Source organism: Danio rerio, chromosome 12 (genome assembly GCF_052040795.2).
Source record: "Danio rerio strain M-AB ecotype USA chromosome 12, GRCz13ab, whole genome shotgun sequence".
NCBI lineage: Eukaryota > Metazoa > Chordata > Actinopteri > Cypriniformes > Danionidae > Danio > Danio rerio.
Window position 1 is genome coordinate 17,651,593 of NC_141032.1, and position 27,345 is coordinate 17,678,937.

Consider the following 27,345-nt stretch of genomic DNA (forward strand, 5'->3'; position numbering starts at 1 on the left):
TCAATTTAATATTCAAATGAAATGAAATATAAACAACAATGTTGCATATAACTCTTATTAATCAAACAAATGCATTATAAAATGTACTATTGCAAGAATAACACCAAGAAGACTGCATCTTAATTCAGTTTTATTAGGTTATGAAATTATTTGTAACATTAATATAGTGGAAGATAATAAGTGGCATTTATCAAATTCAATCCACACAGTATGTGGCGATAGGACACTTACCATTCTATTACCATTATCACTCTTAATTCATTCAAATGGAGAAACTGAACAAACCATTAATGAATCAGTAAATACATTTGTTTTATAGACAACATTTATAGACAACAGACCATCTAGTGGGCCTGTTTCAGTAAGGAGGTTGAACCAACTGACTGACTTGACTTACAAAGAGATTAAAAAACTCAGTTTTGGGTTTCAGAACAGCTGATCTGCGTTAGGTCAATCAGTTTTGAGTAGTCCAACTCAGAGTTAAGCTACGGTCACACTAAAGTTTGTGGGTGCAAAATTCTGTTGTGCGGAGCTGCGAAAAGGGGTGGGATTAAACAAGCTTATTAGACATTTTTAAAAGCAAGCGATTGCTCCATGTTTTAAGTTTCTGTCCAGAGATGTCATGTTTTGATCCTCGATTGTTCTCACACAGTCAAGTGATGCGATTTTGCTGGTCAGAGTTCTCCAAGCTTGAACTTTGCTCCACAGCACCCTGCATAACTTGATGCGTTTCCAGTCTGACGCATTCGCGTGCGTATGAATGAAAGTCTATGGGAGGAAAAGCCCAGTGTGACCGCAGCTTTGGGAGCATACACTGTGACTATAAAAAGGCCTTGTCAATGGATTGAAGATATTACGAGTAACCATGTCAACATCCAAAAAAATAGATTAGCATTTCTTTCTCCAGCTGAACTTGATACGCTCATGCTAAGTTATAGCAAATATAAGCATTTATTTAAAAAAGCAACAACACTGCATCAGTGAAACAGAGACAGTTAGGATGGGAAAACATTGCTGCTCAAGTTATTGCGTACGTTTACATTTAAATATTTAAGTATAATAAAACAAATAATGTAGTTTGTGACATTTATTGACTTTTCACATGAAAAAGTGGGTAATTGGCTGTAATTTAAGTTATTTTAGATGTAATTGCATTAAATTACATAAAATAGTCGTCTGTATAGTTTCTGCAACAAATTTGACAAAACAAGACTGCACATAACCTTAGCTTTATGTTCAGTGGAAATGTTTTATTTAAGGTTTCACTTTTATGTTCATCAGTTAAAGATAACATTTCAAAAGTTATGTGCATCTTGGCGTTTCCATCAATTGATTTTTTTATGCACATATCCAAAGTGTGCATAAAAATTGGTAGGTGTAAATGTAAGGCGAGAAATACAGCTTTGTCTTTTAAAAAGGGGAAGATACCGACAGAAACTCTTGAGTTTAGAGAGTAAACCTGCTCCTGACCAGGTTAAGTTCACAGAGTGAGTTACCAAGGGAACTGAGTCTAATGCCTAGTTCAGACTGCGCGATTTTAGCCCCGATTTTGGCTCGCCGACAGGTTTTGAGAAATCGCAGACAAGTGCCTGAAATCACGGGCAAATCGCTGCTCATGCACGTGAGTGACAATCACACAGTATGAACTTTCAAAGACGCGATCGGAGAGAATCGCAGATGAGTCGCCGATGCCTGTGAGATATTTGGCATGCTAAATATCTGGAGCTGTCGGCGATTCAAATCATGCCGTGTGAATTGAGTTTTGACTGAAAGTAACATCAGCGATCGCCTACAGCCAATGAGAGAGCAGCTTTCACTTGTGTGTGCGTGTGTGTATACCTGCTGCAGGCCAGCAGGAGGCTGGGGGAGAATTAAAAGCTCTCTTTTTCGGTTTATTTGGACCCACGAAATGGAGGAAAAACTAGTGGAGGTTTGACAGGACTCAGGAGCAACTGTGTCTGTTTGACGTTTCATACAGAAAGAAATTAGTTTATTATCAACTTAAGTTGAGGAGAAATGGCTATTTCCCTTTAAACCCAGGTGAGCAAACATGTACATGTTCTACCCCATTAAAGGCTTCTTTCTCATTATGTAGTTAATAACAAAAAATATACTACGTGTTTTTGGCTGTGAGACGTAGTTTGGACGAAGTTGTCGGCGATTCTACATATAGTAAACTCATGCAATGTAAATGTCCCTGTCGCCGATCCATCTTGCAGTGTAAACAAAGCAGCGACGAAACGCTAGCCCAGATAGTCGTGCTTTGTAAAAACATCTGTGACATGACTACTTTGAAAATCATGCAGTCTGAACTCAGCATAAGGGTGCTTTCACACCTGTGAATCGATTCAGTTGTTTCGAAACAGAGATTACAATTGTTTCATTGTTGCTCTTTGCTGTTGGAGCGGTTCGCTTTCACACTGCAAAGTTTCTAATCGGACCAAAAGAGCTAAAACAAGTCACCTGTGAGTGAACTCTCCTTACATTAGTCAGAGTGTCAGGGTTTATTTTGCAGCGTCCCACTAAGCTGTCAGGAGAGGTGGTGGTTTGGTGGAAATTGACAGGGTGAGGGCACGACGTGTCTGGGGAGAGACGTGGTGGGGAGGGGTTAGAATGGTGCGCGACGATGCCTATTTGATGACCGGGAGGGAGACGCAAGATTACCGGGAGATCATCACTCGTTTGCGGGCATCTGGAGACTCGCAAAACTTCCCACCCATAATACTAATAATTCTCTCTTCATATAGCCGTAAGCCTATTACATATTCATAGAACACTGTCAAGTCAAACTAATATAGAAGGAAAAAAAAAAATCCATCCGCCAGTCGGAGGGAGAGGCGGAAGGACATGCAGTAGTTTGGCATTCATGTAAGGAAAAAAGGAAACTGAAACCTAACCAGAACAGAATCTCCGCTAAAACGAAACCTCCGCTAAAGCCGAATCTCTGCCAAAATAGAGCAAAAGAAAGTGCACAACAGTTAAAAAACCATCATCTAGTCCCGGAGTGGCAGCCAATGAGAACTTTACTTTGGTTATTGCGTCACTGGCATGTCAGTATTTGAGGGCAAATCAACCGTGAAGCAGCATCTGAGTTCAAGTCAGTGGCGTAGCGGACGGGCCCGCAGGGCACGCACTGCGGGGGTGCCCCGCGTCGGCGTGATTTTCAATAACTAAAAATCCACCGGCGAACGCAATAATCAAACTCTTGGGAACAGCTGTGGTCGAAACCAAAGTTCACACGTCTGTGTTCTCTGAACACCTCTCAAGCGGTGGACTACTTCATTCTGATTGCTTGCCGTCAATGTTGCCAACTTAGCGACTTTGTCACTAGATTTAGCGACTTTTAGACACCCTTAGCAACAAATCTAGCGACTTTTTTTGTGTGTTATTGGAGATTTTTTTTAGACTGTCATTTGTCCATACTGTACCGTCCCCATTCTTCTCAACGAGCTGCGTGTGATGCCGCCGGCCCCTCCCCCGCCTCACAGCACTGACAGGCGGCCCAGTCAGTCCTCAACAGCAGCCTCTCCCACCTGCAGCCCGAGAGCAGATCACCCCTATGCGTACCGATTACAAATGATTTAGCACAGGCAGTGTGAAGGTATTTCCCTTGTACAGTCAAACCGATCTACTTCTACTTTTAACAATTTAATTGGACTGTTTATTCTTTTCTTGTTCACAATCAGAGATATTAGTGACAGTTTCTGAACTTGTCTGAGTTTATTACACATGAGAGATTACTGCACATTCACTACATATCTATAATGACATACCTTATTCAAACAGCAATAAATTTAGTTAAATAAATATGCTTATATAAAGTGTAGTGCAATTATAAATACCCCTTTATTAACCATAGGCTGTTAAACAAACAGAAACGGTAGAACGTGATGACGCCAGTGATATGCAAATTGACGTATGACGTATCCCCCCCCCCCCTCCCTTCATCAGGGGGCCCCGTCAGCGATCCCTGCAGGGGGGTCTCTGCATTTTGCGCTACGCCACTGGTTCAAGTTCGGCACAGAGGGAAAAGTTGCTCCTACAATGCTTATCTGCTCGCTGCTTAATTACTTCAAGATACAAATAGTTATTTGTAAACTAGAAGATATTATGAAGCAGAAATGTATAGTTTTGGTTATTTTAATCATCATTTGAGTGCTATCTGACTGACGTTAGGATGTTAATTTTCCTCCGTGATTTATATGCATGCATGAGAGGATCACGTGCACATAAGCTGATTGCTGCAGTAGCAAAATTAATCGCATTTCATTTATATATCTTAAAACTAAATATTTAAGTTCAGTATATTAAACTGTACTGTTGATTGTGCTTCAACAAGTGTTAATTCAGTATAATATTTGAAAATACTGTGTGAAAAATCTGACAAAATTCACAAATGTTTGTATATATATGTTTATTTGCAATTTAATTACATATCTTGTATTTTTGTTTATTTTAAAGGTTTTTCACCTATCTACTTTCAACTTTCCACCTTTATACTTTTTACCTGCCTTTCTGCTGCATTTATGATGCAATAAATGGATGAATGGAATCCAGTTAAAACTCTCTTGATGATGTGTCTTCCTTTCAAGCGGGAAAACTTGTGCGTGAGAGAATAGCTTGACAAACACTGTGATATAACCGCGCTCGGATCGGATCGCTTTCTTACTGCAATCGAACCGCTCCAGGGTTCATTTCAATCGAGCCAAGACCACCTCATTCAAGCGATCTCGAAGCGATTACTTTGGCGCGGAACAGAGAGCGATTGCCCTGTTCACATATGCCAAACGAACCGCGCTAACTGGGCAAACGAGATACGTTCCGAAACAAAGGTGTAGGTGTGAAAGCTCCCTGAGTTAAAGTTACCTCTCTTTCAGAAACATGCTCGACTTACCCTGATTTCACAGGTTTGACAAACCTGCCATTTTGAAATGGAAAACCCAGAGTTTCTCTTATTTCATGGTTAACATACTCAGAGTTTTCATAATAATAATAATAAATAAATAAATAAATTATTGAAGAAATAAACTTAGTGAAGTGAAAAAGTTGCAAACATTTACAAATCTCAGAAAGCAGTTCTATATTGAAAGAGAAAACTTTGGAAAAATGACCAATACTGTAATAGCCATAAATTACAATGTACAATGTTAATTTTTTAAGTTATAAAATTTTCCAGAGAAGTCTCCTATTCATTCTTAGGTAAACTGGAACTAAAAATACACTGCATACTGTAATGACGGAAGTGAGGTGACATTGTGAAAAGAATCTATTTTAGGCAGTCCTCTAAAAAGAAAAAGCTAAATCAGAGTTTGATTCAGGGTCCAGGTTTTGCACATTCCTCCTCGTTTGTTAAATAGTCCTCCTGAAAAACAAACAAACATTCACGTTACTTGTGTAACATGTATAGCTGCAATCATCAGTTGCCTGTTATAAAAAAAATCACAAAATATGTTAGATTTTCATGCTCTATTTGGTTTATGTTTTTTTTAATAAAGGGACTAGAAAACAGGCTGAATAGTTTGTACTATGTTAATACTACAATAAAAAACATCAAGTTTAATAAAACGCTACAAGATCTCCAAAAACTACTACTTTTCCATGCCAAAAAAAAGGGTTTGTGTTGGGCATTGTAAGTAAATCTGAAATGGTCTTTCACAAAACAAAAATCTAGATGCTCACTCCTTAAAGGGGTGGTCCACTACGATATCATATTTTAAACTTTATTTGATGTGTAATGTTGCTGTGTGAACATAAACATCTCTGAATGTAAAAAGTTCTAAGTTCAATGCAAAGGAAGAGGGTTTTTACAGAGTTAGCTTAGCAAAGCCTACAATGTACGAATTTTGGGGACTACAGAAAATCTTTCCGCCCCTGTGAGATCACAATGGTTCGTTTACTGCACAACCACACTGCGCAGCAAAGGGACGTGGCCAGAGGCGCTGTAACGTTATAGCAGAGATGGAGATAAAAATACATCCAAACACTGCTTCACAAAAGCAAACACAGAGCTTCGTCTGTTTCTGTATTTGGGCTTCCAAAAGACACGACACAAAGACAGAAGTGCTTACTGTTCAATATTAATTATGTTCCAGATAATTATAAAATACATAGCAAGCATGATTTGACAAAACAGCTTCTAGAATCTCTCCCAGTTCAGTGCTGGATTCGGCTAAAATCTCCTCAAAGCAAAAGCTGCTGTATAGGCTATTTCTGTCCGTTCGCATCCCGTCCCTTTGTGCCCCCTGGCGGCTTATTCACAAACTGCGGTCATAAACTAAAAACAGAGCAGCAGCCATTTCAAACAGTGGCGGTATATGCTCCGGCGGTAATGGCCAGTCATATAACTTACACCTGCATATTCGAGATACACGTGAAAGCCGTCGTGTAACGCATAGAGTTAAAAAAAATACAGGAGAGCTTACGTGACTCGTTGTAGTAGCAGAAAAATAAATCAAGGCTCACACAGGTCTCATCCCACATCTTGTGCTTTATTCTTCTATCACAATATATTACAGAAAATAACTTAATCCGAGCATCAGAGAAAAAGAAAAAAAACTCCCGCGCACATGCACTTGTTACAGAAAGTTCACACATTCACACACACACATAAAGATGCACACACACAATGGCAAACACTCTTAAAGGAGCCGCACCCCATTTTCACTCGTTACAGACACTTGTCAAATTGTATTTTAGTGAGCAGGCAGGAGGTTGACTGATTGTTTACACATCAAAAAAGCGCGTGCTTTTATGGGCGTGACGTGGAGCCGATCCGCGAATCGCAACACATTATACCGATGACCAATCAGAGTCACTTAAGGGTGGGCCTTTCAGAGGAACTAGGAAATTTGACAGTCGTTTTTATGTTAGCTGAGTAGCTGTGTATAATCCAAGTGAGATATAAGAAAAAATTACGCGATTTCCTTCAAGTGAAACATGAGCACACATTGCTTTGCATCTTATAAACACAACCAAACCTTAAAATTACATTCTGGACCAACCCTTTAAAATGTCTTTAAATTTTCCGATTTAAACAGACTTTTAGAATTCATTATTTTTCAAGAAGTCACACTGAACTAAAGATTTAATGCTTTTTTTAGGTGAAAAAATAACTAATATACAGCATCGCATCTCTAACTTTCCTTATGATTGAAATAGTTATATGGTTAAATAATTTATTTAAAGGGGCTTACACAGACACACTTACAGTGTTGCTGGTATGTTCTCCTTAGGGATCCTAAAAAGAAGTTTCTTTCCAAATTTTTGGGCAAGGTCCTTTGCATCTTCCTCTGTCAAACAGCTGAATATGGTCACCTTAGTTGCTCCAACAGACTGGATGGATTATCTTTTCTGTCACATATGTATAAACAAGTACCCAAGCAGGTCTTTCTAAATATCAAGCATGTATTCTGTTAATAGCCATATGAGTCTAAATGTACTGTGTATGATTTGCTTTCACTAATAATCTTGAATGATGCACCCTGCACTTAAAAAATGCGAAGGTATGTATCCTTCTTCTTATTTTTATTATTAAATGGTAGGCTTTAAACTATTTAAATTTTCCACTACTTTACTGCTTTTATATGGAAATTTATGTATTAAAACCCCTTAAATTAGTGATGATCTGAGGTCAACATTATAATATGTATCAATAAATCAGCAATTACTTGTGGTCAACATTTTAATATATCAATGCACTTGAGCTATATTAGTGAATCAGCGATGATGACCTGAGGTCAACATTTTAATAATATTAATAAATCAGCGATGATGACCTGAGGTCAACATATTAATGATAATAATAAATCAACGATGATGACCTGAGGTCAATATATTAATAACATTAATAAATCAGCTATGATGACCTGAGGTCAACATATTTATGATATTAATAAATCAGCGATGATGACCTGGGGTTAACATATTAATGATAATAATAAATCAGCGATGATGACCTGAGGTCAACATAATAATGATATTAATTAATCAATGATGATGACATGAGGTCAGCATATTCATATAACTAACAGAATAAATAATCTGATTAAATTGACTCAATCTGGATTTTACAGTGAATCACAGTATGTTAGCATTTTGATTACTCTTTTGTTTTAACAAGTGCTGTTTGTTCTGCATTTCAGCCATTTGTCTGTGAATGAAACTAAACATGACGCAACAGAAATTGGCAGTGGCATATATACTAAAACAGACATATTGAACAAATTAGCGGTTGCTTTAAGCTAGAGAAAATACCAAGTTTAATTGCGCGTGATAGTTAGGCACACTATTAAAACAATTCAATTTGTTATCTTGTTTTATTTGAGTACATTAGAGCCATCAATCTAAGGTTAGACTTGTATGGACACCTTTTCTTATCAACCGGGTTCTAAAAGCCAACGGGAAACAAGAAACTGCTGCATTATCTGCCTTACAGTAACCTGGCTATCTGCGTAGGTACCAGATACAGCTACTGAACTTTCGGGGTTCTCCATGCACCGTGCAGATAGATTGAAAAAACTCAAAGGGAAAAGGAAAGGAGGAAGTGTTTGTTTCTTTATTAACAACTCATGGTGTGATGAGATGAACATGCACCCAGTTTAATCATTTTGTTCTCCTGATCTGGAATATCTTATGCTTTGGAGTCAGCCATACTGGCTTCCAAGAGAGTTCACAGTTGTGATATTTACGACTGTCTACATCCACCCTCAAGCCAACACAGAGCAGGCGCTCAGGGAACTGTATGGGAGCATAAGCGAGCAGTAAACCGCACACCTGGAGGCAGCGTTTATTGTAACAGGGGACTTTAACAATGCCAATCTCAGGAAAATCGCTCCAAAATACTATCAACATATCACCACAAACACGCGTGGTGAACGCATTCTGGACCATTGCTACTCTCCATTCCGGGACGCCTACAAATCCCTCTCCCACCCACCGTTTGGCAAATTAGATCACTATGTTCTGCTCTTGCCAGCTTACAGGCAGAAATTAAAACGGAAACCACCCACCCGCAGGACGTTTCAGAGCTGGACGGACCAATCAGATTCCATACTTCAAGACTGTTTTGATCACATGGACTGGGATATGTTCCAGGCAGCTTGTGATGACGACATTGAAGTGTAATTAGACACCGTTACATGCTTCATCAGGAAATGCACAGAAGACCTGGTCCCAACAAAAACTGTCCATATCGACCCCAACCAAAAACCATGGATCAATGGCGAATTTCGTACAGCCCTATCAGTGCGAACATCCGCCTATAAATCCAGAAATGCTGAGGAAAAAAAAAGAAAACTGCATCCTCAGGAAAACCATCAAAGCAGCAAAACATCAATACAGAGACAAGGTAGAGGGTCAATTTAACACCAATAACGCAGCAAGGAGAAAGTGGCATGGACTTAGTTACATAACAGACTTTAAAAGTAACAAATCTGCCTTTGTAAACATTGCTACGTCTCTCCCAAGCGAGCTAAACTCATTCTATGCCTGCTTTGAAGCCCAGGACAGCGCGCACACACTGCGCGCTTCTGCGGCCAAAACTGAAACCGCCAGCACACTCTCTGTTTCTCTAGTGGATGTACCAAGATCTTTTTTTCACATGAACATCCGTAAAGCTACGGGCCCAGATGGCATCCCTGGACGTGTACTTAAAGCATGCGCACACCAGCTAGCGGGAGTTTTCACAAACATCTTTAACCTTTCGCTCTCTCTGTCTGTGGTTCCCATATGCTTTAAGACAGCTACTATTGTCCCCATACCGAAATCAGCTAAAACCACATACTTGAACGATTGGCATCCAGTTGCTTTGACACCCATTTTCAGCAAGTGCTTTAAGAATCTGATTAAAAAGCACATCTGCTCTGTACTGCCCGCTCACACTGACTTTACAGGAATAACCGCTCCACTGATGATGCAATTGCTTTCACCCTGCACACTGCTCAGTCTCACCTGGAAAACAAAAACACATTTGTGAGAATGCTGTTTGTGGACTACAGCACACCATTTAACACCATAGTGCCTACCAAGCTGGTGGTGAAGCTCCAGGCTCTAAGTCTACACAGCTCTCTGTGCAACTGGATCCTGGACTTTCTGTCAAGCAGACGCCAGGTGGTCAGAATGAACAACATTACCTCATCCACACTGATCCTCAACACTGGTGCTCCACAGGGCTGTGTTCTCGGCCCACTCCTGTACCACCTGTACACACATGACTGTATAGCCAAACACAGCTACAGTGTCATTGTTAAATTTGCTGATGACACAACGGTGGTGGGCCTAATCACTGATAATGATGAGACGGCCTACAGAGAGGGGATGCAAACTCTGAAGCAGTGGTGTGAGGAAAACCACCTCTCGCTCAACATCAGCAAAACCAAGGAGCTGGTGGTGGATTTCAGGAGAGAGAAGAGAGAACACACCCCCATCACCATTAACGGGACACCAGTGGAGAGAGTCAGCACTTTCAAGTTTCCTGGAGTCCACATCGCTGAGGATTTGACATGGACTGCTCACACAGACGCAGTGCTGAGGAAGGCACAACAACGCCTCTTCTTCCTCAGGCGTCCCAGGAGGTTTGGAATGAGCCCCCACATCCTCCACTTGTTCTACACCTGCACTGTAGAGAGCATCCTGTCTGGCTGTATCACCACCTGGGGCCTGTTTCAGAAAGGAGGTTAAGTGAAAACTCAGAGTATTTTAACCCTGAAATGAGAGAAACTCCGGGTTTTCCGTTTCAAAACGGCAGGTTTGTTAAACTCGAGAAAGCAGGGTAAGTCAAGCCTGTTTCTGAAAGAAAGGTAACTTTAACTCAGAGTCAGTTACTGTGGTAACTTACTCTGTGAATCTAACCTGGTCAGAAGCAGGTTTTATTCTCTAAACTCAGAGTTTCTGTCGGTCTCCTCCCCTTTTTTAAAGATGAAGCGGTATTTCTCGTCTTAGCCTTACGTTTCCACACACCTATTTTAATGCTTATTTTGGATACGTGCATAAAAACGATTGATGGAAACGTCATGATGCACATAACGTTTTAAAATATGCATAAAAACGCGCATAACTGAGTAGGATAAACTTTTATTCGATAGAAAATGTGCGCATAAACTACGATGGAAACACTTTTACTGAACAAATTACAGTATGTACATTAAAAAAAGATCATATGATAATGAATGTGTGTAAATGAACAAACCAGCAGGCTCAGCACACTGTAAGACGTCTTAAATATTGTTTTAGTCATTCTAAAATGCCTTTACTGTTTCAGTATTAGTGTATATTAATTACCTCCGAACGTCTGGTGCGTGAGTCTCCGCGTCTCTTCAGACGCCCCCACGTGTTCATTGTGTTTCAGCATTGTCTTCTGACATCGAGGCGCAAGTACATTAATTAGGCTAAATAAAGAATTAATTGACGCAGCTTCTTCTACCACTGTAAATTTTGTTTTTACTGTTGATATTTGGTGCCAGTTTAATCAGAAAGTGACGATTTTTTTTCTCTTTGACTCGTTGGATGGAATTTTATTCGCATCTTTTATGCAATATTCCAGTTTTGCACATACATTTATGTAATATATTTGGATGGAAACATAGCTATTGCCTACATTTTAGTCACACAGGGAAGAACTGTACTAGAATGGCTTATCCTTTTTTAATAAATAATTAAATTAAATTCACCTTCGACATGCATGTAACTAGATTAATGGGATTATTATTCTTTCTAAAAATTATTTTTAGTACTGCTTACCTTCTAAATGTTATATTAACCTCTATCACTTGATCAATAAAAAAGGCAGACACACAAGTGCACTGTTAAATCATTTAAAACTAATAAATGTATAAAAAAAAGTTTAGAAAAAAAATATAAACGTCACAAATTACATTACTTATTTTATTATACTTAAATATTTAAATACTTAAAAAGTGAAATTAGGCATTAACTTGAGCAGCTGTTTTCCCACGCTAACCGTCTCTTCTTCACTGATGGTTGCTTCTTTTCAAATAAATACGCTCATATTTGCTATAACTTTGCATGAGAACATCAAGTTCAGCTGGAGAAAGAAATGCTGATCTCTTTTATAAGATATTGCCATAGTCACTCGTAATGTCTGCGCTCCATTGATAATGCCTTTTTAAAGTCACGGTGTGCGCGCTTAACTCTGAGTTGGTCTACTCGAGTTGATTGACCCAACTCAGATCAGCTGTTCTTAAACCGAAAACTCAGAGTTTTTAATCTCTCGGTAAATCAACTCAGAGTTCAAGTTTAAACTCTGAGTTTTTTGAACCTCCTTACTGAAACAGGCCCCTGGTATGGAAATAGCACCAGCAGCAATCACAAAGGCCTACATAGGATTGTGCGAACTGCTAGACGCATAGTAGGAGGTGAGCTTCCCTCCCTCCAGGACATTTACATAAGGCAGTACATGAGGAAAGCCAAAAAAATTATCAGCGACTCCAGCCACCCAAGCCATAGACTTTTCTCTGTCTCTCTGCTACCCTCATTTTTCTCCTCTGCCCAAATTACCCTCAGCCAGAGAGACAGAGGATGCTGTCATTAATCGAAATGAGACGCATATTTCCACATGAGGCTATTATTTGGCAAATGATATATATATATATATATATATATATATATATATATATATATATATATATATATATATATATTGTGATGGGCTGAAGAATCACACGACAAAAGAATTAAAGTTTAGATCCCAGAGGGTGGATTTATTTACAAAGGTGCATGAGTGCAAGATCCTAAGGGGTGCTCCAGCGGGTGATGTTCTTTCATCCGTGGGGTGCTCAGTGTCTGTGAGATGGGTCTAGGAACCCGATCGGTCACCAACTGCTGTCTAGAGGAAAGAAAGGAAGAATAAGTGTTACTGCTCTGTTTCCTTCGTATGCTTCCCCCTTTCTGGTTCTTTTGGTGTGGCTTATGTAGCCGGTCTTGGATGAGTTGCAGCTGGTGCTGATTAGTTGGGAATGAGAGGGCCCAGGTGTTCCTCGTTCCTCTCCAGGACGATGCTGATAGCTTCATGGGATGCTTGTCACACTCCCTCCCCCTAAGTGGCGTCCTGGTCCTGTGGATGATATGAGACAATAGGGGAGAATTAAGGGGTGGGTGGGGAGTGACCCCTGACAGACCTGCAAAAGCCGCCCAGATCCGAGAGAGTCCATCAGCGTTGGCGTTGACAGTCCCGGCCCGGTGACGCACATTGAAGTGGAAGTCCTGGAGCGCGAGGAACCATCTTGTCACCCTGGCATTTGTGTCCTTTGCCCTGGCCATCCACTGCAGAGGTGCATGATCGGTAACCAGGGTGAACTGGTGGCCAAGGAGGTAGTACCGCAGCTCCAGGACTGCCCACTTGATGGCAAGGGCTTCTTTTTCTACGGCGGCGTATTTTCTCTCGGCTGGGGTCAGCTTTCTGCTGATGTATAGGATCGGATGCTCTTCCCCTTCCTGAACCTGTGACAGAACAGCTCCTAGTCCTGTGTCAGAGGCATCCGTCTGCAGCAGGAAGGGACAGCCAAAATCAGGAGCTCGAAGTACTGGTTCTGAGGTCAGTGCTGTCTTTATGCTCCTGAAGGCTTCCTCGGCTGCCGGCGTCCAGTTTACCTTCTCTGGTTGCCCCTTCCTGGTCAGATCTGTCAGAGGGGCGGCTAAAGAGGAGAAATTAGGGATAAAACAGCGATAGTACCCTGCCAACCCTAAGAATGCTCGTACCTGGGTTTTGGACACCGGCCTGGGAGCAATGCGGACAGCTTCAACCTTTTTTTCTTGGGGTTGGATGAGTCCTCTTCCCACTTGGAAACCCAGGTACTTTGCTTCAGAGAGAGCAAGATGGCACTTATGAGGGTTGGCCGTGAGTCCAGCCCTCCGGAGTTCAGACAGCACCCTCCGTAGACGGTCCAGATGATCCTCCCATGTCTCCGAGTGGATCACAATGTCGTCTAAGTATGCTGCGGCATATGCGTGGTGGGGCCGGAGTATGATATCCATCATACGTTGAAATGTGGCAGGGGCCCCGTTCAGGCCAAAGGGAAGGGTCCGGTACTGCCAATGACCACTGGGGGTGGAAAAGGCAGTTTTAGGTTTGGCATTCTCAGACAGTGGTACTTGCCAGTTGCCTTTGGTTAGGTCTATGGTAGAGATGTACCGGGCCCTTCCCAGGCGGTCCAACAGCTCATCCACACGAGGCATGGGGTAGCTGTCAAATTCTGAGACTTCATTAAGCCGACGAAAGTCATTGCAGAACCGGAGGGTGCCATCAGGTTTGGGGACCATCACGATTGGGCTGGACCATGGACTTGATGAGGGTTCTATCACCCCTAATTTTAGCATTTGTTTTATCTCCTCTTCTATAGCCTGCCGACGAGCCTCAGGGACCCGATAGGGCCGCTGCCGTATGATGACTCCTGGCGGTGTTCGTATATCATGTTGGAGAAGGCTGGTTTGCCCGGGGAGATAAGAGAACACATCTGGGAACTGACCGATCAGGTGCCGCAGATCCCCCTTTTGAGCAGCCGAGAGATGGGGGTTGATGTCAACAACCACGGGTTCAGAAGTGGCGAGGGCAGCGAGTTGGACCCTAGTTCCAATCCATTTCTTTAGAAGGTTAATGTGGTACAACTGATCTGCCTTTCGTTTTCCTGGTTGTTGCACCCGGTAGGTCACTGGTCCGATTTTTTCCAATACTGTGTAGGGGCCCTGCCATGTGGCCAGGAACTTACATGCTGCATTTGGAATTAGGACCATGACCCGATCTCCTGGTTGGAATTCCCGTGCTTGCGCTGCTCTGTTGTAGTGGCGTTGTTGGGCCTATTGTGCTGTAATCAGATGCTCCCGGACTAACGGCATGACACGGTCGATTTTTTCCCTCATCTACTTGACGTGTTCCACCACAGACCGATGGGCCGCCGGCTGCTGCTCCCAGGCCTCCTTTGCCACATCCAGGAGGCCACGGGGTTGTCGTCCGAAGAGGAGCTCAAAGGGGGTGAAGCCAGTTGAGGCCTGGGGAACTTCCCGGATCCCGAAGAGAATGTAGGGCAGCATAAGGTCCCAGTCACGCTTGTTCTCCGCGGCGACCCGTCTTAGCATTTGCTTTAGTGTTTGGTTAAAGCGTTCAACCAAGCCATCTGTCTGGGGGTGATAGACAGTGGTCCTCAACTGCTTCACCTTCAGCAGCCTGCAGAGGTCAGCCATTAGCCGGGACATAAAGGGGGTACCCTGATCGGTCAGGATCTCTGCGGGGATGCCGACTCAGCTAGAGAGCAAGAAGAGCTCCTGGGCGATGGCTTTGGCGGTGGCTTTCCGAAGGGGCACCGCCTCTGGGTAACGGGTAGCATAGTCAACAATCACCAGGATGTGCTCATGTCCCCGGGCAGATTTAGGCAATGGCCCAACCAGGTCCATCCCAATGCGCTCGAAGGGCACCTCAATAATTGGTAATGGAATTAGAGGACTCGGGGGAGGTGTCCTTGGTGAGGTTCGTTGGCAGGTGGGGCAGGCCTGGCAGAACCGCTTTACATCTGCCTCCAGTCCTGGCCAGTGGAAACGGTCCCGTATCCGCTGGACTGTATTGGCCACCCCAAGGTGTCCTGCCATGGGATGGGAGTGGGCCAGTTCCAGTATTGCTTCAGTCTTGGATCGGGGTACGACCAGCAGTAGTTTTTCCTCCCCCCTCCGCTGTGCGACCCAGTAAAGCAGGCCATTCTGGACAGCAAAGTATGGGAGAGGGTGGGGACCAGGCTGACTTTCTTTTCCCTCTATGACTCGGACTTGGGTCCAGCAATGTTTCAACCTATCGTCTCCCTGTTGTTCCTTAGCAAATGAGCCCCCTCCTGTGACCTGTTGAAAGACATCATAAAACAGGTTAGTATTATGAGAGGGGGACTCACCATCTCTCCCGCTGTCTGATGCCAGAAGGACGGGTCGCTGACGAGGTCTTCGGTTGGCCTTTTTATGGTGACAGCTCCCTCTGGGGTTGGCAGGTTGGGAAGCGGCGGCTAACAGGCGTTCTAAACCTGGCCAGTCTCTCCCAAGGAGCACAGGAACTGGCAGATCTCTCACCACTCCCACCTCGACTGGCCAGGTATCAGGGCCGGCTGAAATGGTTACATGACGGGCAGGGACCTGACGGGTGTCCCCGTGGACACAGGTGATAGGCAGGAAGGTCTTTGACCCAGTCCGTGGGGCCAAAATCCGTGCGTGTACCAGACTAACCGCACTACCAGAGTCGAGTAGGGCCCGGTATGGTTTTCCGTTGACCTTGACATCCGCTTCTGGGGCTCCTTCGGGTAGGTCTCTGTGTACAATGCAGCCTGCCAGCCAGGTCCGTGAGGGGGGTGTTGAAACCTCTGTTGGCATGGGCTCCTCCCGTGGAGAGGGAACCGTCGGCCTGCTCACCGGTCGTTGAGGGCCCTCTGGCGCTCGTCGCTCCTGGACCACCCTCCGGGGAAAAGGCGGCGCTCTCTCCCCTCCTTCCCGATGTAGGGTCGCATCCGCCAGTTCAATCGCCTCAATGAGCTCCAGGGTGGTTGAGGGGTTTCTCATTCCGACTACTCGTCGATGGGATCGGGGAAGAGCCCGGAGCAATTTGTCGATGACCACCCGTTCCGCTACCTGACTCGGCGTTGGGTCTTCCGCCAAGAGCCAATGTCTCGCAAGTCGTGTGAGACCCGCTGCTTGGGCACGGACCGGCAGATGGGGCTTATATGTCCACTCAAAAAACTGTTGAGCTGCACATGTGGATGACAGTCCCATATAGGCCAGGATTTCCCGTTTCAGGTCCTGGTAAGTGGTAGCTGCACCATCAGGGAGAGAAAAGTAGGTGCGCTGGGCGTCACCAGTCAGCAGGGGAGCCAGGACCTGCGGCCAGTCGTCGACATTCCACCCTTCATTCGTAGCAGTGGTTTCAAACATTTGTAAATAAGATTCAATATCATCGTGAGGGGTTAGCTTTGGAAGGAGTTGAGTGGCTCGGGCACGAGGGTCTGGTAGCGGAACACGTTGTGCAGCAGCCAGACGCAGGGCAAAAAGTTCTTGCTCCGTCTGGTCCTGACGAGCTGCCAGATGCTCAGCCACTTGCTGCTGGCGGATGCTGACCTCGGTGAGTCGCTGGAGAAGTTCATCCATCCTGTAGGGGGAGTGAGCGCTCGCCTGCACACAAAAGGAAGAGGAAAAAAAAAAAATAAAATAATAATTTTATTTATTTATTTATTTATTTTTTTTTTAATAGATGAGTGGGAGTCTGGGTGTCGGTGATTCTTCACTCTTCTGCCTGCATTCTCCACCAGTGTGATGGGCTAAAGAATCACACGACAAAAGAATTAAAGTTTAGATCCCAGAGGGTGGATTTATTTACAAAGGTGCATGAGTGCAAGATCCTAAGGGGTGCTCCAGCGGGTGATGTTCTTTCATCCGTGGGGTGCTCAGTGTCTGTGAGATGGGTCTAGGAACCCGATCGGTCACCAACTGCTGTCTAGAGGAAAGAAAGGGAGAATAAGTGTTACTGCTCTGTTTCCTTCGTATGCTTCTCCCTTTCTGGTTCTTTTGGTGTGGCTTATGTAGCCGGTCTTGGATGAGTTGCAGCTGGTGCTGATTAGTTGGGAATGAGAGGGCCCAGGTGTTCCTCGTTCCTCTCCAGGACGATGCTGATAGCTTCATGGGATGCTTGTCACAATATATATATATATATATATATATATATATATATATATATATATATATATATATATATATATATATAATTTGCCAAATAATATTAGTGCTGTCAATCGATTAAAACAAATTAACTAATTAATCGCACCTTTTTTAAAAAAATTAATCGGGATTAATCGCATTTAAAATACTGAAACTTGTAATTTTGGCTATTAAAATGTAAAATTAATGTAAACGCAAGACAAAAATCTATTTAAATTCAAAATATAATTGTTTATTAGAATTTAAATTCAAAATATAATTGTTTATTAGAATTTTTGTTTAACTTGTAACAAATATCTTCATGTTAACAACATACCCACAATAAACCATCAAGATCCTGGCTTGACAGCCATATTTATTACAGAAATTAAAACACAGGCATGTTAATGAAATTTAAATTTCAAAACAATCAATGCCAATAAAGAAAACATTGATTTCCATGTTGGATTCTAAGTGGACTGCAAAAATATGCCAAAATACAGGCATTACAGATATGGAAAATGAAAAATTATAATAATAAACTATAGAATACAAACAGTTGCACTCATTATAAGGTTTTATTGCTGTGAGTTGAGAACATTAATTATAGATTAGAAACAATTTTGCTTAATCCTCCTTTACATTCATCCAGTTGCTAAGACTAGGAGCATCCAACAAGTGCCCAGAGACTCTCGGATGGCCGCAAATGAATGATAATTTCTCGCAAACCGGCCGTTAAATACATTGCATACCCCTCTTCACCGCATCCCTCCTAGCTCTTCAGGTTGCCAACTCACCCCCACCGTCTTTCAGGTTCGTCTCGCGCGCACACACCCCTACTCAGATACGTCGCTCACTCCACCCCTGACACCCCTCAATGGGCCTGACACGGACAAACACACACACAACACGCTGGAGCGACTCCCCTCAGATTCAACACGCATGATCACTTTCATCAAATTTGCTTAAACTAAGCGTCCTAAAGTATTACTGTATTTCACAAGGATTCTGACACAACAACGTGAAGCATTCTCTTTCGTTGCGTTTAATGAGGAAACACGCTAAACTCGTGCTCATGCTGAAAGGCAGAGTAATGCCCTGTTATTGAAAGCTCGCAACTTCACCAGAGACTTTCTGAGTACATTTACATAAGACACCAATACTCCGATTTTAATATGATTAATATTATACTCTTATTTAAATTCTACTGTGTAGCCTAAGCAGTGATTTTATTACCTTAAAGAAACACTGAGTCACGAAATGCGGAGGATTTTCTTTCTGTTTGCCATGCGGTATCAACTTACAACAGAAGTCGAAAGTTTAACTTGAAACACCCGAAATTGCATGAAACTCTGGAGAGCCTCGTAATGCGACTAATTGTTTTATACTGAAAGAAATGCTTCCTTGGTCTTATCCACATTTATTGCATGTTAAACACATGTCCACCACAACAGGAAGTAAAAAAACCCTGCAACTGTGTTAATTGCGTTAATTTTTTAACGCGTTAATTATTTAAAATCAATCACATGCGTTAACGAACTAATTTTGACAGCGCTAATATATATATATATATATATATATATATATATATACAATAGGTGAGCAGGTTACATAATAACCCTGTGTCCTAAAAACACACTTTGTAATGATAAGCAATTTGGCTGTTTGCACTAGTTATAACACGAGAGAATTTTAAATACAGCCATTCGAAAGCACAAAATAGTGCACTTACTCATGAAATGGTAAGGTTTATAGTCTCTTAAATAAATAATAACCCTCTTTAACATTATTAAATGTACATGCTGAATCACACGTGTTTAGATCTAAAGTTCAATTTCAAACAGTTTATTTAATTTTCAAGATCTGTAGTGAACTATCTGCTACTGCTTTACTGTTTTTTATATGGCAATAAATGTCACGTAAAATGGCTTTCAAACTCACATTGTTAGGAATTAACACTAAATAAAGCACATGAGGTGTACCTAAGGTCATAATTGTCACAGTTTTCTGTTGTTTAGCTGCAAGAAATAGAAGCCATTTCTAATATATCAATTCAGGGTGTTGGTTAAAACAAAAATTCATTTTAATATAAAAAAATTTTCTTCTATCAGGTGCCGTTGCTTTTATATAGAATCACTCACTCCTGTCCTCATTCTGGCAACCTGCCCTTGTGTTTGTTTTGATCCAGGAGTACAATACCTAGTTCAACCACTAGGTGTCAAACTTTTATACTGCACCCTTAAAACATCTGAGATGATTTTGGCAGATAAAGGATCTTTTAATCTTGAGAAGAGGGGCCTGTTTCAGAAAGCAGGTTAAGTTAAAACTCAGAGTAGTTTAACCTTGAAATGAGAGAAACTCTGGGTTTTCCGTTTCAAAATGGCAGGTTTGTTAAACGGAGAAATCGGGGTAAGTCAAACCTGTTTCTGAAAGAGAGGTAACTTTAACTCAGAGTCAGTTACCATGGTAACTTACTCTGTGAATCTAACCTGGTCCAGAGCAGGTTTTATTCTCTAAACTCTGAGTTTCTATCGATCTCCTCCCCTTTTTTAAAGATGAATCGTATTTTTCACCTTAGCCTTACGTTTCCACCCACCTATTTCAGAGCTCATTTTGGAGATGCCCATAAAAACGATTAATGGAAGTGTCATGATTCGAATAACTTTTGAAAATACGCATAATAAAACATGTGCATAACTGAGTAGGTTAAACTTTTATTTGATAAGATAAGATGTTAATAAACTACAAAGTGCACTTAACAAACTACAGTATGTACATTAAAAAAAGGTTTGTTAGAGATGATGATGAAAATGTGAGTGAATGGACAAACCAGCTGACTGAGCACAGTGTAGAACATCTTAAATGTTGGTTTTGGTCATTCTAAAATGCCTGAACTGTTTCAGTATTATTGTATATTATTAATTACCTCTGAGCGTCAGGAGCGTGTCAAGAGTCTCCGCATCTGGCTTCAAACGCCCCCACGTGTTCATTGCGTGTCAGCATTGTCTTGTGTCTCTGAGGCGCAAGTACATTTGTAAAATTAATATTTTAATGACGCAGCTTCTTCTACCGCAGTAAATTCTGTTTTTACTGTTGATATTTGGCGCAAGTTAATCAGGAATATTCATATGTTTAAAAAGACAGATCTATCCATTCTCAATACATTGATCATTATTGTAGCAAATACAGGAGCTGGTCAGATAATTAGACTTAGTTCCTCAAAAATGTGATTTAGTTCACTAATTCCATTCAAGAAGTGAATCATGTATGATGTATATATTTATTTCACAAAGACTGGTATTTGTCAAGTCTGTATTTCTTTTCATTTTGATGATTTTATGACAACTAATGAAAATTAGTTATCTTAGAAAATTTGAAGGTTCAGTATCGAAGGCACCTGGTGCCACGCTCTAATCAGCTAATTAACTCAAAACACCTGTAATGGCCTTTAAATCGACTCTCAGTCTAGTTCTGTAGGCTACACAATCATGGAGAAGATGGGTAATTTGACAGTTGTCCCAAAGCCGAAGGGAAGAAAAAGATGTAGAAAAAAAGTGTTTAAGCAGTAAGGATAACTGTACCTTGGAGGGAATTGCCAAACAAAATGCATTTAAAAAAGTGGGGGAGGTAAACAAAAAGTGGACTACAGCTAGAGTCAGTGTATAGCAGCCAATACTTTCATATTAGCCTCTTAAGTTTAGCAGGGGAGTCTTTAGATTAAATAAACATTAAGCACACATGGAGATCAAAGAATCAAAGAATTATTGGGTTTAATGATAGTCATCTTCAATTTACTTTCCAATACAACACACAACTTCCAAGGTGTTAAAAATAAAACAAAGGTACAATGTGAAAAAAACTGTTGCTCTCCCCCCTCTCGCTCTGCTCTCGCAATGCCAGTCCATTCTCATGCACCATAGCGTCATAAAGTTGGAGGAGCCACTCATTCACATAATCGGTTAGCCCTATGATCAAACATAAAAATTATCGTAATAATTCAAATCATTTCTGAAATGAAAATGCACAGACATTGCATTCCTTGTGTCAAGCCACTCTTAAACAGTGTCAAAAGTGTCTTACCTGGGCTAAAGTCTGGACTGCTGCCGAGTGGTCCAAAGATATGTTCTCTGATAAAAGTACCTTTTGCATTTCCTTTGGAGAGTCCAGTGTAAAGTTTACGCAATTAATGATGGTTTGTAGTGCCATATCATCTGCTAGTGTTGCTCCACAATGTTTTTTGCGGTCCAAGGTCAACGCAGCTCTATACCACACTCTCAGAAATAAAGGTAAGAGAGTTGTCAATGGGGTGTTACCTTTTCAAAAGGTACAAATTTGTACCTAAAAGGTGAATCCATATTAATAACTCAAGGGTACATATTAAAACCTAAAAAGGTTTCCTCTTAAAATTTTCAGGTACTAATATATACTTTTGAGGTACCAATATGGACCCTTTAAGTACAAATGTCTACCTTTTGAAAAGGTGCCACCCCAATGACAACTTTTGTACTTTTATTTCTGAGAATGCAGAATATTTTCAAACAGTACTTGGTTTAAGGACCATGATATCCCTGTTCTTAATTGGCCAGTAAACTCACCTGACCTTAACCCCATGAAAAAAAAATTAATGGGGTTTTGTTAAGAGGAACATGCTATATGTCAGACCTAACAATGCAGAAGTGCTGAAAGCCACTATCAAAGCAAACCTGGGCTCCCATAACACCTAGGCAGTGCCACAGACTGATTGACTTCATGCCACTATACATTGCTCTAGTAATTCAGGCAAAAGCAGCCCCAACTAAGTATTGCGTGCTGTGCATGTTTATACTTTTCATCTTCATACTTTTTAGTAGGAAGGGATGTCTAGAAATCCTGTATGTGTATTGGTATTTAAAATATTGGTAATTATTCTAATTATCTGTGATACTCTACTTGGGTTTTTCATTAGTTGTCAAAAAAATCATCAAAATTGAAAGAAATAAACACTCGACTATTCCAGTTTTTGTGGAATACATTATATACATTAAATATAATACATTATATAAGTTTCACTTCTTAAATGGAATTAGTGTAATCAACTTTTTGAAGATATTCTAATTACATGGCCAGCACCTTTACTCAATTATTAGCCATGTAAGCTAAATTACACAAAAGTACTGTGGATGTATTGGTTTGTTAAATGATACACAATAACCCTTTCACAGCTTGCAGTAATTATAAAGGCTTATACTTTTTCGTCAAAAGTATTTTATTCATACATTTAGTTCATACTGGCATAACAAACTAATTAAATGAATTTAAATTCATCAAAAAAAAAAAAAAAAAAAAAGATTTTAAGATTTGAGAAATGGTCGGAATGCTGAGTGCTGCTACAAGTCACCCACATTTTAGCTGTCAACATTAAAATGTGTGCAAGACACATACCATATGTATAATTCTTTCTTCACCAAAAAATCTGTCAGTGATAATACTGATCATGTCTATGCTACACTGCAAGAAATAGAGGTACAAAATGCTTGGAAATTACCTTTTCAAAGTATGTTTGTATATAAAGTCCATACTGGTTAAAGTATTAGTGCCTAATGTGTAATTATTCTTAAAGTACAAAAATGTACCATTTGAATATGTATCACTCATATGACATTTGTTGTACTTTATTTTTTGTGTGTATAATACATAACAGTTTTGAAGTAATTTTAAAAAAGGATGATTGATGTCTTTTAATTATTTGACATTAATCTTTCTCAATTCAATAAAATACTTTGGTAACGAAATATTAGCAGCTGGTACAGACTTTGTGTAGCACCTGAAATTAGATTGAACACAATATGATCCTGTTTATATGAAATAGGCTGCAGGTTTGAGGTTACAGACATGTTGCCATGACAACAACTCTCTGGGAAGCATTTTTAGGAGCAAAACGACCCTGAATAATGTAAAATGATCATGTATGTCATTTATGTAGGAACAATGAACCAGCCAGGAATTGATTCATAGTTTGAGATTAATTGTTTAAATGCATTCTAAAAGTAGAAAATAAGATAATAAATAAAACAATAAATAAAGAAATTTGACCATTGTCTTTTATTGAATTGTGTTCCTGACACTTTACTAAACACAATTAGAAAATTTGCTTTAATGATAGCCTTAATGTGCCACAATAACTTTATTCATTCAAATTTATTCATAAATGAATGCATTCATTCTATCTATATTAGTGACATTTAAATGTAACAAGTTGTCTTGAAAGGGAAACCCTTTTTAGTGGTGACACATAGACTCCTTTTTTGCTGGGCTTTCTTTGTTTCCATCGTTCCACATTTACCCTATGTGTCATTGGATCGCACACATATAAAACATCAACACATATAAAAAAATCTCTGTTATTTATGGAGTAAATGGAGATGACACAGACTAATTGGGAATATTACCAGACCAATCTGCCTTGGGAGCAGCCATGGCCTAATAGTCAGAGAATTGAACTTCTGATTGAAAGGCTGCAGGTTTGTGTCCTGTCTGGCAGGGATTGTCGATAGTGGGAGTGAATCGCTGGATTTCACTCTCAATAACCATGGACTACAAATCTGCCATTTCTGGACAACATTTTCATACATGCACTCCGCTCACACTCGCACATGCTTCCTCATCTAGACTGATTACACTTGCACCACCTGAGGATTGTCAGAGACTGATTGCACACACTATTTAAGTAACACACTCGCTGATTCACTTTGCCGAGTTTTGTTATCTGTAATAGTAATACGACAACGTGGTGTCCTTGTTTTGTTTCTCCGTGTTTTGACCTTAGCCTAGCTTATCCTTTTGTCCTTGTTTGCCGCCTGCCTTCTGACCTTCTTGCCTGTTATTCGACTACGATTTTGGATTGTCTCTATATACCTGTTAACACCTGTATTGACTATTGCTTGCCTGACCACTGATAAAAGCTGCATTTGGATCCTACTTCTGTTGTTTGTGTCACTCCCCATGGTTACAAGTCATCAAGCCTTGTTAGATTTCTATCCCAATTAGTTTTTTCCATAACGCCTTGTTTTGTTGTTCTCTTTGTAGTTATACATTGTTTAAAATAATATTGAAGCATAGAATAATATATATTTTATAATTTTATACATATGTATTTCAGAACAAAAAATATGTACTTATCAAATTTCTTTAAGATGGACCTGTATGGATGATTTTATGCTACAGTATGCATAAAGTTTGCAAACAAAGGTGTATAGGCTGCTCCTTTTCTATAGTGACCAAGATCGCCCAGACAATTTGCAGTATTAAAATTAATTATGAAGATTTCACTGAGTGTGGTTTATTCCAGATAAAGTTTAATAATTTAAAATTGTTATAATGTTGAGCATTCATTAAAAAAGGGGTATGTAATTAATTTGAAAACAAGTTCATGCAAATGATGGACTTGCGCATTAAAGACATAGTTATTTTGTCAGAGGAAAAATGGAAAATGAAAGTAAGTGGAGGATGTGGAAAAAAAGATGTGAATTTCGTTCTATCACTTAACAGTTTTAAATATATATATACTATTTTTGACCTCATACCACAATAACCAAAGGCATACAAACACAGTCCATTTACCCAACATGAGACCCAACCAGAGTGGTGCCTGAGAGAAAAAAGTATTTTAACAGGCTGGGCATGAATGTTGGTGAACGATACTCATTTGCCTCCCCCTTTTCGCATACAGGTGCATTTGCTATTCTGTCTTGAAAATGATTCTCAAATGGATTGGGTCCCATTTATATCTGCAAAATAAATAACAATAATCTTATTCTGTATTTAAGAAAACAAAATCTAAAAAAAGCATAATACTAAAAAGCATTTTGCCTTTGATGCTTGTATTGTGTCAAAAAGAACAAACACACCTGAGAGTAATTTTCACCGAAGTAACTTCCTTCATACATGCCCATTCTCTCCGTCATGTTCTGAAGATTTTGGAAATGCTTTTGAACACTGTCATCACTATGGGAGCTGGAAAACACAACTGCCATGCTAACAATGATGTCATTCATCTCCATCATAGTAGTAGCACTAGTCAGGAGTACAAAGAGGTCCATGGACAGTCTAATTGGCTACCGAAGCACAGTGGCTCAGTGGTAAACACTGTTGCCTCACAGCAAAAAGATCGCTGGTTCGAGGGTCAGTCAGTTACCAAACACGTGCTATAGGTGAGTTGAATAAACAAAAATGACTGTAGTGGCAATGCAGTGGCACAAAAGGTGGTGTTGTTGCCTCACAGCAAGAAGGTTACTGGTTTGAGCCTCGGCTGGGTCAGTTGCCGTTTCTGTGTGGAGTTTCCATGTTCTCCCTGCGTTCGTGTGGCTTTCCTCCGGTTTCCCCCACAGTCCAAAGACATGCGTTACTGGTGAATTGGGTAGGCTAAACTGTCTGTAGTCTATGAGTGTGTATGGATGTTTCCCAGAGATGGGTTGCGGCTGGAAGGGCATCCACTGTGTAAAACATGGTGGAGAAGTTGGTGGTTCAATCCCCTGTGGCAATAGTTTGTGCTTCATTCTGCTTTGGGAACCTCTGAAATAAAGAGTAAACCAAAGGAAAATAATTAATAAATAATTGGCTACCTAATTTATGATGATTTCCATATTTTCACTGCAAACAATGAAATGACACTTGAATGACAATATAAATTTTTGTTTCTTTTTACCATAACAAAAACATTTTTATGCAAACATGCTTAAATAAAAAACAAACTTACTGTTTCTTGCAGAATGCTTTCGCTTTCTTCATGATGTGGCTGAGGCATCGATAAAGATTTGGCATCTTCTGGATATCTGACAACTGTGCAGTGACAATGTCATAGTACATGCAGATCAAGCTCTCCATAGGAAGTTTGCAGAAAGTGTATGCAATGGACTGCATTAGCACAAGTGACCCATCTCACATTATCATCAATGGTCTCCGCACTGTTTTTTTTTTTAAAAACAACTTGTAGTAGTCTGTTTGAAAGGACTCCAAAAAAACTACAATGCAGTGGTATGGTAATAGGTAATATAAGTACTGCTGAACACCCTTTACAAGGATGTCTCACCACCATCTCATACACATAAATAGGTGCTGATAATTCTTTTATTTTCTGGATAATGCTTCCTGTGGCATCAATATAAACAACATCATCCCTGCATCTATGGTGGAAAGGTCAGATTGTGTATTTGAACCCCGTCTTTACTTTTGGATTTAATAGCACTTTTTGGAGAACTTAATTTTTATTATTAATCAATTGCTGAAGACTTAACAATTCATTGTTATGTCTTCTGACTTTCTTTTGTAAATCAAAGGCTATATTTTTGAGGACTTTGTACGTGCTTGGTCTCAGCACCCGGATTCAAAGATGTCTGTCTTTGACGGTCTGTAAATGTAATGCTCTTGGAAGCATGTTTTTTTAACTGCTTGCCAATAGCATCATGCTCATCAGCCCGTACATGTGTTCTTTGTAAACGTAAAACATTACATTATAATATGACCACATTATACTGTCATGGACCAGGTTTGATCCTTCTTAAGTCTTACCCCTTTGTGCCCTGCACTCAGCTGTTAGTCCTTGTAATCAGCGCAAGCGCTGATCACTGGACACCTGTTATAGCTTTGCTCTTATTGGGGTCCTAATATTTTCCTTGCTTTTCTTACCCTCTCTTGTCA

The 27,345-nt window shown here is 40.5% G+C and overlaps 1 protein-coding gene and 1 long non-coding RNA gene across 3 annotated transcripts in view; one reads left to right on the plus strand and one right to left on the minus strand.

Moving 5' to 3' along the window:
* LOC147841344 (uncharacterized) overlaps positions 1–27,345 on the minus strand; it is a 221,416-nt gene that overhangs the window by 13,987 nt on the left and 180,084 nt on the right. The window lies entirely within an intron of this gene.
* Positions 11,628–22,975, plus strand: LOC147841345 (uncharacterized). The gene is made up of 3 exons (XR_015504005.1): positions 11,628–12,090; positions 12,186–12,297; positions 20,731–22,975. It is a non-coding gene; the product is annotated as an uncharacterized LOC147841345 (long non-coding RNA).